This window comes from Lichenostomus cassidix, chromosome 2, assembly GCF_008360975.1.
Source record: "Lichenostomus cassidix isolate B80296 chromosome 2, HeHo_3.0, whole genome shotgun sequence".
Classification (NCBI taxonomy): Eukaryota; Metazoa; Chordata; class Aves; order Passeriformes; family Meliphagidae; genus Lichenostomus; species Lichenostomus cassidix.
The window spans coordinates 17147619-17167971 of NC_139482.1; the positions used below are offsets into that span (position 1 = coordinate 17147619).

Here is a 20353-nt window from a genome sequence, read left to right on the forward strand (position 1 = left end):
TACCTGACAGGTAATGTCTGTGCTGGTCACAAAACACCCAAGTCCAACTTTTTTTTTACACTGTTTGATTAATTGCAAATAAGGTAACTCTACTGCATATAACGAATGCAGAACTGACTGCCAACAGCTGAACCCAACAAGGGATGAAGGTGGAATCAGACAAAGCTCAGACAGGACATGAGCCGCGATCGCGTGCAGCTTCGAGGAAGACAACTTGTGTGCCAGACTCCACCAGGGCACTTCTCTTTCACAAACAATGTTTTATTCTTCTCAGAAACCTGACAAGAGTAAACTTGAATGATTTTACTTCCAAGGCAAACAAGGAGCATGCCTCTTCTTTAACACACACTAGTATAAAAAGAAAATTCTCTTGGTAATAACCTTGTGGTGATAACTCACCTCATTATTAACAGGGTCTTGTCATTTCAAGACTTCTCATTTCCTTAAAATATCAAAGTAGATAAAATATAAAGGGCTCATTTGTTTAGCACAGCAGTGGTTAATGTTCACTACGGAAGGCGAAGTAATCCCTCTATTGCTGTGGTCCACAAACTGCTGTGGTAATTGGCTAAAAGGCTCCTGGCAACTCTTCCTGTGGAAAGGAAACTATTCCCCTCATAACTGCAGGGCAGAAACAGTTGATGTGAACAGTGCCCATTTCTCTTTAGGGTTTTTTTTTTGTTCCTAAAATAAAATAGGTATTAAATAAGGAACAGGAAGGAAGACCTTAGAGGCAGGAGCTATTCTCTAGAGGAGGCACCATATAAGTACTAAATTGCTCTCTCCACTGCTGCTTGCAGGCAACAAACCCTTCTCTTGGGAGCAGTTGTACACAGGACCCTTCTCCTGACACACATAGATTGGAGGGGTGGGATGGTGTAAGCAAACAGCTACAGATGAATCCTACTCACCAAACAGAAATAAAAGATTCCCTTATAGAGAAGAAAATAAATAATAAGGGAGTAAACTTTATGACTGAATTCTTCATCAGTAACATACCACTGTAATCTAATTTCTGAATACTCCCAGTACATCATTCTTTTGTACCCTAATTTCAGATACTCTAGAACCAGAAGCATGGTTTACAAGAAATCAGAACAACTATGAATTTTCTCCTCATTCCTTTACCCTCCTGGTCAGGTGTCTGCTTGCCACAGCACTGCCCTTGTACTGTGATATATAAGAATAAACATACTTATGCTCTGATCTAGGAGACAAGAAGCGCTCGTAGATCAGTCCCCAGAGCATGAAACCTGTCTGCAGCCTTCTAAGGAACATTTAATTTCTCATGTCTACTGAAAATGAAGGTATCTTTACTTCAGACGGCAGCTCAATGTCTCCCTGTCTCTCCTTAACTTTGCAGAAAGTCATGCGTGCTTAACTTCAAGAAACCTGCCAAACATTTGTAGTACTATAACACTGGTGCCTTCAAAGATAAACTCACAGGCAGGAGTAGATAATTGCAAAATGAAATCTTTAGGTAAGATGAGGAAAAAATGTAGAATGAATGAAAAGGCCTATATAAAGGAGTTGCTAAACCCTTCAAAATAATAAAAGGGAATAGCCAGCGTATTAGTAGCCAATGTTGTGCTTCTTGCACATCCACAAATACTTTTGAAGGCAATGAGAATATGGGTACACATGGAATAAAAGGTACAGACAGAGCAAACACCTGACCTTTTTCCTAGCTCATAACCCCCAGCTTTAAGCTGCAGCTAAACAAATGCAACACTAGATATTCCACATCAATTTAATGACCAAAATTGAGCACAAAAGTATTCATGTACATTTCCATATTGTTTTGTAACTCCAAGGACATAAAATTAATTCCCATTTATGTATGGTAACGTAATGTGTAATAATATAAATTAATTTTCTTCAAGAAAAGTTTTTTTAACTTTTATCACTGTACACTAAGAAATACTTCTTAACGTAGGAACTATTTTCACTTTCTTCCAACTAGTGTAAGTGAAACTCACATGCCTTTTGCAAAGCACAGAAAAAGCTGCAAATCAATTTTTGTTACTGATTTTCTACCATTAGCCTCTTAAATAAACATAGTCAGCCACTTTGGCAAAGATCATTGTGTTGCCACCATCCAGTGGAAGGGGTTCAAGTCACATGAAACCAAACTGTTCAGGGGGGAAAAAAAAAAAGAGTTCTGCGATGGACACAACTCTGAAACATGTTTCCCCTTTCATTAATGTCCTCTGTCCCCTAGTCTACCCACCAGGACAGAGTGACACCCCTGCACTCCCTGCACCGTCCTGCTGAGGAAGGACAGCCCTGCTGCAGCTGGTCTGTGCCACGGTCAGGCAGCTGCTGGCAGTGCTGCCTCTCCTCCCCTCCCAAGGCAGCCTGGGGCAGTGTAAGGCGCTCTCTTGGGATCACCTCCTCTGCTCAGTGATCTTTAGGATAGCTATTGTCCTTTCAAACTTGAAAAAAAGTAACTGAAGACCATTTTGCAGACAGATATAAAATCATGTGAGCTTTCTCCTCCTAGGAAATGAGTCTAAAAGCCAAACACAGCAGTGCACCTGCTGAGCCTGTGGGCTGCAGGCAGGGCAGGGAAAACAGAGAAGTGGCTTTGGGGGGCAGATGAAAAAAAGGAGGTGGCTGATGCTGATAGAGAAATCCAGCTGAGTACATGTTAGTATTGTCCCTGGAGCTGATCACAGCATCAGTGACTGGGGGCAGGGGGGACATGGGAGATCCTAAATTACTCACTTTGTGAGTAAATTAGGACTCTTAAAAACATTACCAAAAAAAATCCAGGATCTATTGAAGTCAAGACATGCTATGACATTAATGTCAATGCACTTACAATTTCACCCTCATCTCTACTAGGATACCAGCATGAGATTTATTATTACAGTCTGGATTACAAGCTTTTATTGGGTGTATTGGCTTTCATTTAATGTTTAAAGTCTGATTTAAATATAGCAAAGAAATGGTGACTCCGTATTAAGTTTCCATGAATTTTAGTTCATGATGTAGCATTTTGGCACAGGACCATGAATTTGACTCTGAGTCTAATTAGGTCTGCAGAACACTCATTTACTTAAATGGGATCTACTCATGTGTCTCTGGAGGAACAAGTGAAACAAATGGTTACCCTGTGTCTGAATAAATATTTTTGCTATTAGTGAAAGAGCTTCAGCAGCGATTCCTTCGGAAGGGCAAAAATGAAGGATTATATCCTGAACTCATCTAAGGCTGAAGACATATATTTATGGCTCAGCTGATCTAACAGCTCAGCATAGCTGGAAGGGAGGGCCAAATCCTCAGTTTTCCTGCCCCCATCCCAACCTCATATCCCTGTCTTCCTCCATATGTATTACGTGAAACAATTTGTCTTCTCATTCCCTAACACCACATTAGTTTTGTCCCGTTTCTGTGAGTCTTTAACTAGTGTGTGGGAAAAGAGAAAAAAAAAAGGATAGTGGATTGTTAGATCAATACAGACATAACATGTAATTTTACACTGTTATCCTTGCTGCTGTAAAAATTAATGAAAACCGCCTATTTATACTAATTGGATAAATGGCTGAACTAAGGTTGAGAAAGAGGAATTCAGTGGCCCTGGAAACCTTCATCTTCCAGCTGGGACTTACAGGGTTCAGTGAAACCTGGGCCTTTCTCCTTCAACAGACACATTTTCATAGCTTTTAAGAAAGCAAAATCTGGAGAGCTCTGCAGGAGCTCTGCTCCTCACTGCAGGGATCTTCATCTCTGGGCCCTTGTGAGGACTGCTCAGCAGCCCACGGACCCCATCGTGTTACCCAGACACGTGTGCAAGGGCAACAGAGGCAAACGACAAAGGCAAAAGAAATTCAGTGTCTCGTGCTTCACAACAGAAGTTAAAAAACCTCACAGCTGAGAAAAGAATATCATGTTATGCTACAGGCACACGAAGTTGATGGAAAATTCACCTAAACCCACCTGTAAAACCATGTTTCATTAATGATTTCCCCTATCGGCATTATCTGCACAGATGTATGGGCTGAAGCATTTCCAACAGCAAAGACAAATGCTGAGGAAAAACACTGTAAGCTTTTGTGCCAAATCCAGCCTATGATTAGTTTTGCATAGTTTTGACAGCTTAATTCTGCAAATTCCCCAGATCATGTTATAGATCAGGACTGATGAAAAAAAAGGTGCAGTACTCCTGGAGGTGTGTGAACTCCTGCCCCGCTGTGTGTCAACACTTGGGTGGTGTCACCAGCTGGTAGGGCAATGTGGTCCTGTGAAACTCAGTTCACAGGCAGACTGGGTTTTGAGGCAGAAGGTTGGCAGGGCAGGCTCTAGAAAACTGATGGTTTTCCCATCATCCACCCCTATCCTCTCAGTAATCCAGCCATGTATTTACTAAGGAGGGTGGCACCAGGACAGCTCACCTGTAAAGGCCATGCAAGCACAGAGGCATAACTGCTTTTGCTGGATTAGCACATTTCTGTTCCTGACTCATAGATATTCATTACAGGTTAAGGATCTTCCCTTGAGCACAAGAAGACAAAATATCTACCTTTCTCTTCTTCCCAAGTCATGGGTTGCAACTACTACATGGGCACATATCCTTCAGGACATATCTTCCCTATCCTTCAAGTATACCACTGCCATGAAATTCTCCACTGCTGTTTGCAGATGTTTGTGAAAGATCTGGGCAACACCACTGTTGGGTCTGGATTTGAACATTGTCATTCTGTTTCAATAGATGGATAAAATTTTGACCATAGTCCCAATCCAACACTGGGCTTCCCATGAAATTAATGAGCTCTGGACCAGCATTACATTAAATGTCAGTGTGAAAAGTATTTTCTGTTTCAAACACTTTCAGCATTTGATTACAGGCTGATTAGACAATAACATTAAAAACCCCCGTAAAACTGACATTTTCAAAACCACCACTGTAATTGTATCAATTTCCATTCTAAAATAATACAATTATCTAAACAAGCAACTGTAGCACAAAACTGTTAGCTGCTACTACCAACCAGCAGGTGTTATCTGACCTATTAATCGGTTACCCAGATAAAGGTAAAACAGTCCCAAGTTTCAATTACACATAAAGAAAGTTTAATTTAAAAAAATCAATTTATATGCAAGACAAAGTTGCACTGCAGGCATGAAAAAGTGTAATATTTTAGATAATTGGTTTTAGGAAAAAATACAAATTACAAAAATATCTCCAAAAGAAAGTGTCTTTAATTGCATATAAAGTAGTTTATGATTATTTCCTGTAATTAAAGTAATGATTTTCTGGGACTAAGCCTTTTTGCAGATGAGTAAGGCATTTTTGATTCACGTACCCCTCACTAAACCAGAAAAGCAGAGTAGTTGCTGTATTTAAATGCATGATCACAGACTTGGCTTTTCATGTGTTATTTAAATCCAACTCAAATGTAATTACAAGTCTTTTTGTAAGGTCTGAAAGGGCCATGACAAGGCTGACCAGATGGCCTCTCCCTTGCCATGGCACTGGCCCTGGTCAGAAAACCCAGGTTTACTCTGGGTCTGGCTCCCATGCAGTGTGGTCCCTGTATTGAGACAGCTACAGGAGAAGATGGAAAGGACTCTCCATGCCCCCTTGGGGCGATGGTCCCACAGAGACACCACTGCCCACACTGCAGTGCTGCCCTGGGGTGTGGAACAGCCCCAGGTCCTGCTTTCACTGCTGCTCTGCTCCCTCAGGAACTCCACAAACTGCCTGCTCTTTGACTCTGCAATTTTTAAGAGTGGATTACAGGCCACTTGGGATTCAGCTTCTTGGAGGTCAGCTTCTAAAATTTGGTTGAAGAGGACACTCTGGTAGAATCTGAATGAAAAGGCCCCAGGGGACATTGGTAAGATATATTTTTATAGTGTGGAGCAATCTAAGCCACAGTGAGCAAGCTTCTCAGTGACCATCAGCTATGTTTGAGGACTTGCCTGGCATGAAGGCAGAATCCCCTCCTTCATTCTACTGGCTTCCAAGATCATTGGTAAGTGGTGGCCTGTTTTTACTCTAATAGAGGTTTACTTGTTAGACTTAAGCTAAGGTCTTAACATTTATATTGCACTTTAATTTCTGAAGAACACCATGAATAAGAACCTTCTACTTCTAACACTGTCAGGGTTCTGGTATTCCTCTTCCTTTCCATATGGTCTCTGATGAGTAAAACAAATTCGAGACAATCCTGTGATCTTTTACTGAACAAGAACTCCAAAAGAGGAGGAAGCAACCTTGCTTTCTCTGCCTAGCATCCTCCCACACTTCATGTCGGTATCTCAGGGACATAGTGCACGTAAATGCTACACGTATCAGTTATGTCAAACATGGCCCCAAGGGAAGAGCAGACCTTAAAACCTAAACACCAGGTGCAGGACAGAGTATCTTGAACACTGTATCTGTGTGTTTATGAAAGAGATCAAGTTCCCAATCCTTCCAGGCACCTTTGCGGCAAGTGAAATCACCTTCCTTCAGGTCTGCATTTTTAACTTCTGCTGTGAAATGCATGGAGCATTTCTACAGAAGTGACAAGATGCTTAATATTCACTCTGCAGTACTATCCTTCACTGCAAACACTTAGAAGGTGAAGAGACATTGGATTTTCTTTTTAGAAGACCAATATGAAAGAATATATATGCCAGAGTGAGATATGCAGACAAACAGGACAGGACCAGCAAGTCCAGAAGTGTCATGTACAGGCACTTCCAGCAGATTAAATTTCTTGAAGAAAGGGAAATGCAGAGTTCCCTCTCACAGGGCTGAGTGACAGAGCTTGCCTGCCCTGTGTACTAAATAATCCCCATTTGTGCTTCCGCTCCACATATCATCACTTCAGTGTCTGCATCCTTTCTCAGACAGAGGCATGCTCTGGAAAGGCTCTCAGCAGCTGCAGAGAAGAGGGAATGAGGGCGTTTCCAGCCAGAGCAAGAGGCACTGACCTGCCACTCTAACATGCAGGTTTGCAAATCAAATATGACGTGAGCAAATGCAGGGCAGAGTTTCACAACCACAACTCAGCACTGCTCCAAAGGCAGCCAGCAAGACAACAGAGGTGAGTAACTCAGTTTCTGACTTGCCTTTTATTTCCACCCTGCAGTCATTGCCTCTCTGTTTCCAACAGCAGCAGGTAACAGAGGTTTACTCAATTCACCCCAGATCACAGCAGTATGCAGAAGTATGTCCAAACATCTTTTTCAATCAAATCACCTGACTCCAAATCATCTGACTCCCTTGCAAACTGCAAACCTAGCAAAGCCACAGGACATGGTACAATTTCACCTTGCAAATGTTCACAGGCACAAGGACAAAGACAAAATGCCTTTGGGAGCTGCCTCAGGGACTAGCCAATGATCCACACAGTGCAGCCAAGAAAGGGATTGAATTTAATTTGCTTTAACCCCGTTTTCTATTTGAAGGCTCATGCTTTTCCTGAAAAAGTCTGGATATGTATTTGCTGTGTACAATGGTTACACCTCACAAGGAATGTGCATTTATGGCATTTCCTACTACACAAAGGAGGAATTTCCCTTTGTGCAGTGAAGTATTCCAGTCTAAGCTGCATCCTCTGCCTATTTTCTCTATTACAAAGACTTTTCCATTAATAAAGTATGTTAGAAAGGTTAAAAAATTTACAACCTGCTCTCTAAACAATTTACTGTATCATTTACTACATTTCTTTATTACACTTCCCCCCCCACCAAGTCTTGTTCCCCAGAGACCTGCTCCTCCAGCAAAATTACTTGCCTGAGGGACTGACTGGAGCCTTACTCTTTTACTGAGGAGCCAGAAATCAAGCAAGGCCACCTGTCACTGTCCTCTTCTTCTCCCAGAGGAACTCCTCAGGACAACTGAGCCACCAACAGCAGGGTAACCTTTCTTCTCAGGCAGGAGGAAGAAAGCAGTATTAAACCTGGGTGTCTTTCCGTTCCTTGTCTCTGAGCCTATCTTTCTATCCAAAACACTCCTCACTCCATTCCACTGAATTTGTAAAACTTTAGCTTAGCCCTTCCTTCTTTGTTAAAGCTTTATGGTTTCTGTAGTGGCAGAGGTTTGATGGCCAGCCAGGCCACATAGGTTGCTGCTGCTGCTGTCTGAGGAGGAAGCTTTAGGTTCACAAGGTCCCAGAAGGTCTTGCTAAAAGTGGAGGAATGTGCTTCCTTCATTCTGTTCTTCTAGAAATGAGAAATACCTCTGCCTCACTGGGGACATGAGTAGTAAGCCTCCCTTCTGTTAATCTAATAAAAGCTAGCCAGAAGGATGCTGCTTGTCCCAGGGGTGAGATTGGAGCTTTAGTGCTGGTGATCAAACAGTGCTGGAAATAAGATGATGTACGCAGGCATGAACAGTGCACTTAAATGGCAACATTCACAAGAGCTTTGACAAGAGTTCCAAGACCTTTAATTGCAATAGATTATTTATATTTTCGTAAACTACTGAGTTCTTTTCTTCCTCCCTCACATCTTGCTGCCCCTCATCTATAAATCTTGCCACAGTCTTCTTTGGTTGATACTTCTTCTGAGGCAGTCCCAGGAAAAAACAAGCTCTGTAGTTAGAAAGTATTAATTGAAGTGCCTCATGGTGGCAAAAAAATGCAGCAAGTCTGTTTTCAAGTTGGAATTAGAAGAAAGCACATGAGGCCAAGAATCAATTTTGCATGTACCTTACATACAGGTGAAAACTCTCCACTTCTGGATGCAATTACATAACAAAAAAATCCCCTGAACTAAGCTACTAAGATAAATACCAGACTATTGTCAATTCTACATAGTTTAGACTTTTTAAAGGTTTGACACAATGTTCTTAATCACTATGAGCCAATGGCCACAAAACCTCCAGAAAAAGGAACCAGAAAGGCACTTGGCCACAAAACCTCAGAAGCAGCTCAGATACGCTGCCTTGTTCTCCAGGCTCTCAAATCAGATATCCCAGTCAAAGTTATTAATGAGTAAGCAGACAATGAAAACCAAATTTATTCTTTCTGCTCTTCAGGTAAAATAAATTCTAAGGACTTAAAGTCCTCATGCTACCCTCATCAATCACTGTCAAAGAAACATTTAGTTCTGAGTAAGTTTATAGAAAGAAAGAGATCATAGGTCACAACTAAATTCTTTACCCAGTTCATTTGGGTTTTGATGATGTTTTGTAATCAAAACACACAGTGACAAAGTGCAGAAAATCAGCAGAGAGACACTAATAAGCATGTCCTAGAATAAAAATCTTTACCCCCATAAATAAGTACCCAAATGTACACATACCTTGGATACCAATTTTACTGAATAGTCAAGAGTATTTAGGTAAATACATTACAAAAAAAAATTCTATTGCACATGTATGCTTTATTAGGGGATAAATAGAAGTCAGACCACTTAATCCTATTAGCATTGAAAATACCCTTTCAAGTAATGTTAACTTATTCTAAATTGAATTTATAACAAATACAGAGCCCCTTATAAATCAGTATCAAGATACCGTCTTTCTCAAGAGATGTCAACTAAGGAAAAGTGGTTCATGACTACTAGGTTACCTATTACTGCTGTGGATATACAGTTATGTTTTCTTCTGAAAAAAAAACCCAGAACAACCCAAATCAACCAAACAAAGAGATGATGTATGGACCAAAGGTACAACACATCAGCAAGAGGATAAATAAGCTGAAATACAAAGGAAAATTTTCTCTACACATACTGTCTAATATCTTCATTTATCACATGCACAACTCTTCCAAGACAAATTGCAAATTCTAAGTCAATAGCATTTCTTTAAAGGCAATTGGTACTATGTTTAGTAAAGCTCAAATGTAATAGTATGGTGAACTGTAGCTTACATTCTTATGCTGCTCTGACCTGCTCTAGCCTTCTGACATTAAAGTTTCACAAGTTCAAGCTCAATTTAGCAGGAAAAAGTCAAAGGTCATATGTAAGATGATATAAACTGCATGTCACTAAGCAGGTGACAGTCTAACTTAGCGCGACACAAGGATGGATGTGAATGAAAAATTTTCAACAATACACTCCTGCCTCCCATTCCTCTGACTTCCATACCTGGAACAAAGCAAGGGGGCTGCATGCAAACAGGCCTTTATTTGTACTACAGACCAGCTACTGAAAAAGCCTGGAAAACTACATAGCCAAGTCAGGCGAGGAGAAGGTCAAAGCACCCTCAAGAAACAATTCAAACAATAGCATGGCGAAGGAGAAATTACTGACAAGAAAACAATTTCCTAGGAAGAAGAAAAACTATTTGAAGAAGGATATTGGGGATCAGTTGAAAAAATGCAGCCTTGTGAGACTGGGAGAACAACAGACCTTCTGGGCTCAGCGCATATGGCAGGGGACTCAAATGGCACAGCTGTCACTTTTTTCCCCAAACCTGGTTCTTCTCCTGGTGTCATGTTGTACTTCATCCTTGTCACCCAGGGGTTATTGTGGCCTAGAGATTATTTCAGGAATAAGAAGGACTAGACCCAGGGTCCAGCTACTCCAGTAGCCTGTTTACACCACCAGCTTGAAGTAGGTACCCAGGAAATTGGGTAAGAACAGTGATGCAAACAGTGATGCTGCTCCAGAATTCTCTCCCAGTCCCTAGAAACTTGCAGCTCTGTAACTTCCATCATGTCTCATTCAGCCATCTAACCTCTTATGGCACTTTGTCCCTGGAGCCACTCCCTAACTTAGATCATTGCTCTCCTTGTCCCCTGTTCCGTTACATCATTTTGTTGTTGGAGAAACGTGGACCACTACTCAACTTCTGTGAATATAAGGAAAAAAAATACACTTTTTTTTCCCTTCACAGTACTAAAACATTTCCGTAACAAATCATCTACAAGCTAATAGTCTAATTCTGGTGTTCACAGAAGCTCCATCTTTTGGATTATTATAGCCACTGGCCTCTGTGCCTCAGTAAAGCAAATCAAGTAAAGCTATAGTCATGTATTTGCGTTAAGTTATATTTCCCCCATCCTAGAGATAATATTTTCCTGATTATCCATCACTGTGAGAATACACTCAGATCACCAACATAAGTACTGTTGCAGCTTAGCATCTTTTAACTGTTTAGCAAGCTTCAAGATTGTAGAAAATGTTAAGCTTCTAGATGTCAAACCTCTTTCAACTCTACACTGGACAAAACCACCCCATTTTAAAAACCAACATATATCTGGTACTCAACCACAAGTACCTTGCTTCAAATTTTTAACATGAGAGTGGTTACTATGTAACTGTAACTTAAAGAATTTGTATCTTAGAGATTTGAACTGTATTTTTATATAGAGAATTTTTAGAGAATTCAATCTTATAGATTCCAATCTCCAATAAATCCCATCTTTTAAGCATTTTGAACAAACAAGACACCAACTGACAACACCAGTAATTCTAATATCTAAATATCAAGCATCTTACTTGACAGTGTTCTCATGCATCTACCTCATATGAGAGCTCAATAAACATGTTTGCAATAGCCATTATTTTTACACACACACACACACACACACACACATAATATATAGGTAGATAATGTATAGATAGCAATTATATATAATAAAAGCTTTCACATAAGGATGTGCTTTAGGTACACTTTAATGATTTGTTTTACTTCAAGGATTTCTAAGGGTCAGAAGCTCTATAAATAATCATGATTGTTATCTGGTCTTTATGTAGCTTTTCTTTGAGTTATCTGCCTGGTTTAAGAACACTTACATATTCTTATCTGGTTTATATTAGGACAAACAGAAGCTCAACCAGTCCCCAATCAACATCAGAAACCACAGTGGCTTTAAAGAAATGGTCTTTCATTGCAAGCAGCTGTTTACTAATAAACATCTACATGAGAAGCCTTTGAAGGAAAGGCCATAGGAGAAAAAAACAGTACTTTAATTAAAACAAAAAAAAGACATAACTAAAAGCACTTCTGAACTGAAAACATAAGCCTTTCTGGCATCCTTCCCAGCTAATATTTGATTCTATGCCCTATGTGATATTTTATACATCGTCGTATCCTCAAATTGTAACTACACCAACTATATTTTTTTCTTCCTTCTACTGGTTTTTGCACTACTCCCACAGCGGTGTCACTATGTAAAGCAAATGCACCATACAGTGCTTTGTGCTTTCTATTTGTAACCTGATTGAGGAAGCTGTTCCAAAAAATTATCTAAAAATCCTTAGGTATCTCAGTATTATTCATGACACAGGGCAGGATCTGCAGTAAGAATTCTGAATTTTCAACTGAGTTTTGCACGCTTTGTATTGCCCAGTAACGTGTGCTTTTCTCAGCCTTGACCCTAAAGCTCTAAAAATTGTAATTAATCTTATTAGCCAACATCATAACAGCATCCACTACTTATTAAACACTGTACAAGAAGAAGTTAGATGGCTCCTTCCTCACAGAGCTCAAACTTTAACAAAAAAAAGTCAAATATGGCAATGCACTAATTACAATTTTTTAGAAGACAAAACTATCCAAACACTGGTCTTCCCTAACACTAATCCAGGACACCTACATTGTAGATTCCCACAGGGTGTTTTTAAGTGTTAGCTTATCACCTTTCAAAATCAGGGGGCATTTTTAAGACACATGTCATCTGATCCATTTTAGACAACTCCTTCAGGGTGAGCACTGAACTGAGATTCCACTCCCTAAGGGGAGCCTCTGTTAATTAGTGAGATTGCTTGTGCTAAGCAGCCGTGCAGCTGCACCGTGTTAGTCCACTAGGATGCCATGGCAGGCACAGATCTCACACAGGAATGTGCCAGTCGGGAAGAGGGATTTAAAGGCAGAAAATCTTAAGGAACAAACTTATTCAAGCAGCTTGTTCAGGGCTTAACGGGTGCATAAAAGAAAGCAAAAGAAGCAAGCAGAGAAACATGCTGCAAAACAAAGGAAAAAGTGTAATGGAGTGAGCAGTAGTAAATGAACTCTCACAATTAAGTTTGCTGGAAATAATACTTGGCAGTGGAACTGAGAGCTTCAGAGAAATGCCTAGTGCTACACCCTGTCCACAAAGAGAAAACAAAAGAAATCCACCAGGAAATTGTTCATATTTCACTAAGCCATCCCTATAAAAGCAAAAAAATATGCTCACAAATATTATCTAAATTACGTTAACATACACAGCCTATGCATCTCATCAATGATCTGAACTTACTGTGAGCTGCCCTGCTACCTGGGGGAATCATTCTGATCCTGTAAATCCTGAAGAATTGTTTAAATAACTGCAAGCTCCCAAACATATCATCATGTTAAAAAATCAGTGTCATCCTTCCTCATTTGATTGTCTCTCCTCAGTATAAGTACACAGCTGTCCAAAAGGATCAAGTTTCATCTTCCTAAGCCATTTCAGTTGTGATGGATCCCATACTGAAGTCTATAAACAGCCTTAGGTACATCATTGGTTATGAACTGGTACATTTCCTAACCAACATCATTAAAATACAAGGCAGTTCACTGAACTTGGAAAACAGTAAGAAATTATTCTCCAGAGTGCAACATCTGGTATAAAGGAGGAGAAAAACACTGTTTTCAAGTGCAAGACATTTAAGAACTAGAGGCTAAACCAAAACCCATTAATCTATCTCCACCCCCACGTTCAAAATGAAAAACAGAAAAAAATACCCTTTGGTGCTTCACACTGGGACGATACAAATCCGAGATGTCTTCCATCTGTTTTGTTTGCTGTTTTTTAATAAAAAAGCAAAATCATCCTCTTCTTTTTTCTCTGCTTTCAGTAGAAATACTGAAGGATATTTTCAGTCCTATAATTCCAAGGTTTTTACACTGTTCTCATCCTATGTTATTTGGTTGCCTATCAAATTTAACTACTCTGCCTCAGTGAACCAGTATCTGAGCTTTTCAGATATTATTAAAATTATCCTGACTGATTTTACATGTATCACAAATCTAGCTGAATTTAGGGAGCCAGGTGAGCAGGTGATTTCCTCTGTGCTCCTGTAATAAACTCCTGACCTCTCTGGCACATTTATGAATAGCCCATGGCCTTTCCAAATCCCTGCTGTCCCCAGAAGCTGCCAGCAGCCACAGACCACCAGGCCGCGACAGCACTGGCCATGACCCTTCTGCCTCATCCTACAGCACTGGCACACGGAAATTGGGTAGAGTTGGACATACTGGCTTTAAACCACCTGGCAATTTCCTTTCACTGGGGAAATTCCTGCTGTCTCGTCAGAGCTTACGGCTCATCTGCACAGTCAGAGGAATGAGTCAAAATCCTACCTGCAATGCTTTGGAAAGCTGGGAAGGCTCCTTGGCCAGTGCCCTAAACTCTCATTGCACAAACACTGCTGTACACACCTTCAGCTACCTACTGATCTTGGATGAAGAGCTAAGACCAAAGCTTGTTTTTCCTGGGGCCAACAGTTTGAAGCTAGCAGGTGGGCATTCTTTTTCGTATCTAAATGCATCTCTGTTGTACTCAGAGCCCTGAATTGTCACCTTCTGCTCAGTTCTATCTGGAGAAGATTTTGTTCTATTTCTCCATTTATTTTTCAGAGAAACCCTTCATGCCCTGGCTCATCAGCTGAATGAGTTCTAGCTAACTTCACAGAGCTTAAAATAGTATCTGCAACAGATGCTACTCTCCCTACATATTAAAACTGAATATAAAGCTGGTCACCTCTCTTAAAGGACATAAAAATGCTTTTAAAATCCTTGCGTGCCAATGTCAAATTCTCTGTGATTCATGCAACTTAAAGCCTTAAATTTTGGATGTGCATGACTGCAAACCAAGGTAGAACATGGATTTTAACACTTGGGTTAGTTTTTCTAAAACAGTGTCTGCCTTCATTATAAACCAATATCACGTATTATAATTCCAATCTCTCTTAAATTCTCTACCAGTTGTAGGTGTGCTGGAACATGTCTTTGTTTTCTTCTCAAGATATTGAATGAAATTTTGATGGTCATTTAAATCAGGAGTATGAGTTTTCTGAACCTTCAGCAAAGAAAAGAAGTAAAAGTAAACACATTCTAAGACTTTTTTCCCACAGCTGAAATTTTCTTATGTACAGTTGAGTAAATCATGTCTCTCCATCCAGGTACAAACATGACTGCACAAGTTAACTTAAAGAGTAAAACTAACTGCCTCTCAGCATCTTGCCAACTTTCAATGCAAGTGGTGGGAAAGTTGTATCAATCTTTCTAGAAAGAGAAAAATATTTTCAAGGTCTCAAGTAGAATGTGCTATTGTTTCAATCTTGCGACACAACAGCACAGAGACACTCCTTCAAGTAATATTTCCAGTATTTAAAATAATTACATGGACTTTTAAAGTGGTATGAACTCTGATGTCCTCATCTTAGCATCTCATTATCCAAACAGCTTTATGCTGTGCAAAATGCTTCACTGTCAGCAACCACCAATCTGCTCCGTAGCATAAACAGAGGGCTAAACTCCCCTCCTCTCCAAGCCTGAATACAACAGACTTCTACAAATATGCTGTGGGAGAAAGCTTTCCCATGGGAAAGGTCATGTGGTGATTCCACTGACCCTGGCCACTGGCACGAGATGGCTGAGGGACGCTGAAGGTCACTGCTGCCTGGACACACTTGGCTGATGGCACAGGTCCACAGGCTGTCCCTGACATTTCCCCAGACTCATTCGTGCTTTCACAGCCATGCCTCCCCTCCACAGGCTCCCCACCCTCACCACAGTGAGGGGAGGAAGGAATCTTTTGCTATTCTATGAAGGAAATAGCTTAAAAGTAGCATTTATATACAAATATGAGATTGCGTTAATTCAAATATACAATGAGCACACATTTCAGAGAAATATTTGGTAGCTGGCCTCACTTCAGTGCTCTGTGGCAGGAGGGAGCTATGCAAGCCAAGCTCAAGTTCTGGAAAGAAAGGGTGCTCCACAGACAAAGCTGATCCCTTCAGACCATGAAGAAATGGTCAGAAGCCTCCAGAGATGACAAAACTGAGGCTTCACCAACAGGTGGAACAAAGCACAGGGTGGGTGTTTGCAGAGAGGATCATTAGTGAATGTTATGCTGGGTTTGGAACAGCAGGAGAGTCAAGGGGATGGAGGAAAAACACTTTTGCAGTCCAGTGTGCTTTTCAAGGAGCTTTACAAATAGAGTCCCTCTCTCTCTTGCTGGGTAGCATGTAATTTTAAAGGTCTTCCATAAACTCAGTATTATTCCCAGTGCTTATAAAGCACTAGCAATCCACAGCCTGAGAACTACAGGCAGAAATGATGACAACCCCAGTCAGGCAGCAAGAAATATTGGAAGCACATTTCTCATCAGCCACAAACCTCTATTCACAGCCTGGAGACTTTGTAGAGAACGTGACCCAAACTCAGGAAAGTACAGACGGAAACCCAGTACAGCATAACATATGTCAGGGTGCATTTTAGTGTTGGCATTGTTTTTCTGAGTAATTAATTGGTTGACTCCACCACCCACACCCTACAGGTGAGTTGTAGCTGTCAGCAAAGCTCAAAAAGCCTGTGTGAAATAATACTCAGCCCCACCAAGAACACTAATAAAAGCATCTGTACACTTGACTCATTAGCACATACTCTAGATGCTTTTTTTCCCCTTTAAATTATTTATTTCATGACAGATGGAGAGCTGAAAGTGACACGTACACTAGACTTCTATTTTATATAATGAAACATTCATTTCTTTTAAAAGAGAGGAACTACTGGTTGAAATGAATGTTATAGGGAGTTTAACATACTCTTGATATGAAGAAATGTTTTAGATCACAATTATCTGGGAAACAAAAAATAACTTTTATCCTTTGGAAAATTTCAGTTCAAAGGTGCTTTTTTATAGGGGCTTGAGGAATAATGTTGTGGGAGCAGAGCTTAAGAGACTCAGTTTAACTAAATATTTACCATGTTAATGAATGAGCTCCCATGTTTACACACTTAGTTCTTGACTCATCTGCATAAAGGTGGCAGACTTTTCATCTGAAACTGATCCAAATTTTCACAGTCTATATATTAAAGTAGTTACTCCTCATGAAAATATTAACATTCAAAGCATTTCAGCATTCCTCCTTTTGGCTGAGACAAAATTTCTTCATAGCATTTCAGAAATTCTGCTTCCTGAATTAGGAAATACCACTAAAACAAATAGCTTCTTTAAAAAAAAAAAAAAAAACAACCAAAAATAAATAAAGAAAGCAAATTAAAGTTTAAAAAGGTACCTGCTGAGACTGGGACAAAACTGAGATTGATTTGTTTCATTCAGACTGAAATTTCAGGAAAAAAACCCAGGAAAATGTTGTTCTGAATTCTTGGCAACTGCATTTCTTTTTTACAAATTCCCCTCCTCTGCATTTAAACCCTAGTAAAAGACCCCGGAGATGAATTTTTCTGCTTCTTGTGCTGAGGCAATGCAGCTGACCGTGATATTGCAAACCTCTGGGGGTCACCCACACAAACCTGGAAGGCCCACCACTGCAGCATGGGGAAAAATTAGTTCTTCTCTTTATTACTGTCAACCTTGCAACAGCTTAATGCAATAGCAGGATACTTACGAATGCAGACTGTCTAGACTATACAAAGTATAAACTGGATAGAGGCAGCTTTTTTTTTTAACTTAGGCTATTATCAATTTATATTACAAATTTGGTTTTCTCAAAACAGAAGTCAGATCTAAGAAGAAAGAAGGAAAGACGCACCAAAGAAAGAAAGCAAAGCTGCATAGCTACTTTACAACTGACAGTACTATTAATTTATTCCTCGTTTGATTGAAAACTTTAAATAACAAAAACTTTAATTTTTGCTGATGGTTTCAATAAAGAAATTATATATCCTTTTGTAGATGTATTTTTAAGTAATTACAGTTCAGATGGTCTCTGGAAGTATTAAGCCAAACCCCAAACTATCCATACAGTGGAATGAAGATCACAGAGTGGGTCAGGTTGGAAGGGGCCACAGTGAGTCACCTGGTCCAAGCTCCCTGCTCAAGCAGGGCCATCCTAGGGCACATGGCACAGGATTGTGTTCAGGCAGCTCTGGAGTCTCTCCAGTAAAGGAGAGTCCACAACCTCTCTGGGCACCCTGCTCCAGTGCTCCATCTCCCACACAGTGAGGAATTTCTTCCTCATATTCAGGTGGAGCTTCCTGTCCATCAGTTTCTGCCTGTTGCCTCTTGTCCTGTGTTGTTTGGCACCACTGAGAAGTGAGTGGATCCATTTCCTTGGCATCTTCCCTTCAGATACTTAGAAACAGTACTGAGGTTCCCTCTCAGAACCCCACACCCACCTTCTGCTAGGCTGCACACAACCAAAGTGCAGCCTGAATTCCCCAGGCACACATACACAGACCTCCTGTACATCATTTAGGGAAGCCTTCCCAGCTACTAGAATTAAAATTCTCAGTACCAGCAGCTTTGTGCAGCACTCACACACCTCCGTCACTGGGTTCAAAACGCTCCTCTCCTGCTGCAATCAGCTTTGGTGCACAGCCTTCTACTTAACCCCTTCCAAAACTCTGTGTGCATTTCTGACAGGTCTGTGTTATGTCCCCAGCCTATTGCACTGCACGTGCAATACATTTCTTTCCCTCATATTTTTACATGCTGCTATGATTACAAGAGCATATCAAGAATTATTTTCTGCTCAGAGATTTCTGATACTACTTTAACATAGCACTTGTCCTTTTCTTGTTTCTGACACAAATCCTAACAGAAATTTCTCCTAGTCTTTAATTTATTTTGCTCTTATTCTCCCTTGGAAAACTCATTCTGATTTCTGTCACCACCCTGCTTCAGACAGACTCCCATTCCTCATTCTGCTGTGCCCACAAATAATCGTCAAATGGTGTGAAGTCCCATTTTCAGGTACACTTCTATCCATTGTGTAATCTTGCTCCAGTGAAGAGGTTTTTTTGTGTCCTCCTTACTCCACCATGCCCCAAAATAATTTGGTTGTGGGTTATTTCTTGATTGCTTCAAGGTGTACTGTAGTCTTGTCCATGTTCAGAAAAATTTACTGTAGCCAGATCCTTTACTTGCAAGTGACAGTACATGAAGAAGCAATGGGGGACTTTGGTGGTACCTTACAAAGTACCAGTTTCAGGGTGAACCAATCCTGAGATGTCTAACATTGCTAAAACTTTTACTGCTGTAAGCAAGAATTTTCCCAAGGAATAACTGAGGTGAAATTCAAATTTTTGGTCAAAGTAGAAAACTCCTCTGAATTAAACACATCTAAGGCTAGGAAATTTTTGCAGTGGTGATCACACAGGCCTTTCTTGTGCTTGTTAATGATACCATGATACCGGTATCCTGGCTGGGATAACAATAATATATATATTAATATTCTGATTGTAAATGGTAAATACTATTTACCCTAGTTCTACCTTAATTTTATTCACTGTGATTCTTTTTTCTTGTAATATTTTGCTTACAACTCTTACTTTTATCTTAAATTTTCAAGTAACTTAAATTTTTAAATACTAAAGCAATTTTTTTTGGTAGAACAGCTCATTCTTATTTCAGTCCTATATTCAAAAGCAGCAGGGTCAAACTCAGTTCCATATGAACAGCACTTGAAACATTAAAATTGCATGAATAGCCAAGAGTCTCAGTTGCATAACCAAGGCTAAGGAGCAGCCAGTAAGTCTCTGCCAATCAACCCAATTCATCAGTAACTTGTTTGACTAAAGCACATCAGCTAGAAAAGCAACCTGTCATAGTTCAAAGATTTAGGGAGATGAAGAACTTCTTGCTTCCCTTGATAATTTGTCAGAATAATGAATCATTTCTATATGAAAAATATTGTGCATTAGTCCTGATTTGAATGTGCCCAACTCTCCAACTATAACCTTTAGTTTCTATTACAATTTTTATTGCTGTTATAAAAAGCCTATATAAATTCAGTATATTTTCTCCTGCTTCCAGAGAATTGCATTTCTTAATCAAGGAAGATCTCTATTTCGATTGGGTCAATGGGTAAAAAATATGGTTCTCAGAGAGAAGTAATTTCATGAGATCTCAAACCTTTTTGGTGTCCCTCTGCAATTCTCCCATGGCTCAACATCACTCCAACAATATTGCCTCTGAAACTACAGCAGGCAATCCTGTCACAATGCACATCCAGAGGTAAGGCTATCTTTGAGCCCTAATCACTGTCTTCCTGGAAAATGACTCCTTTTCCTTTTACGATAGCATCACGCTAGGAACTCTTGTGAAATCAGAAAGATCAAAAGCTCCTTACATCCCTTCCAGACTTACCATTTTCCAGGGTACAGTTTACCCTGTTCCTGGAAATTCCATCTGGAAAAGTAGTGGAATCTCCTTCACTGGCAATATTCAAGACTCAGCTTGATGGATGCTGATAACCTAATCTAAACCTCTGCCTTCCACAGCAGTTCAGATGCTACCCAGAGGTC

General features: G+C 40.1%; 1 protein-coding gene across 9 annotated transcripts in view; it reads right to left on the minus strand.

Moving 5' to 3' along the window:
• The window catches only part of KIAA1217 (KIAA1217 ortholog), a 354324-nt gene that overhangs the window by 134693 nt on the left and 199278 nt on the right, over nt 1-20353 (minus strand). The window contains exon 1 of one of the 9 annotated variants that reach the window (XM_085050507.1): nt 13131-13266. The exons of the other annotated variants lie outside the window; for them this stretch is intronic. The gene's annotated coding sequence lies outside the window, so the exon portion shown is untranslated. Of the gene's footprint in view, nt 1-13130; nt 13267-20353 lie in introns of those variants that run through there. 9 annotated transcript variants of the gene reach the window in all.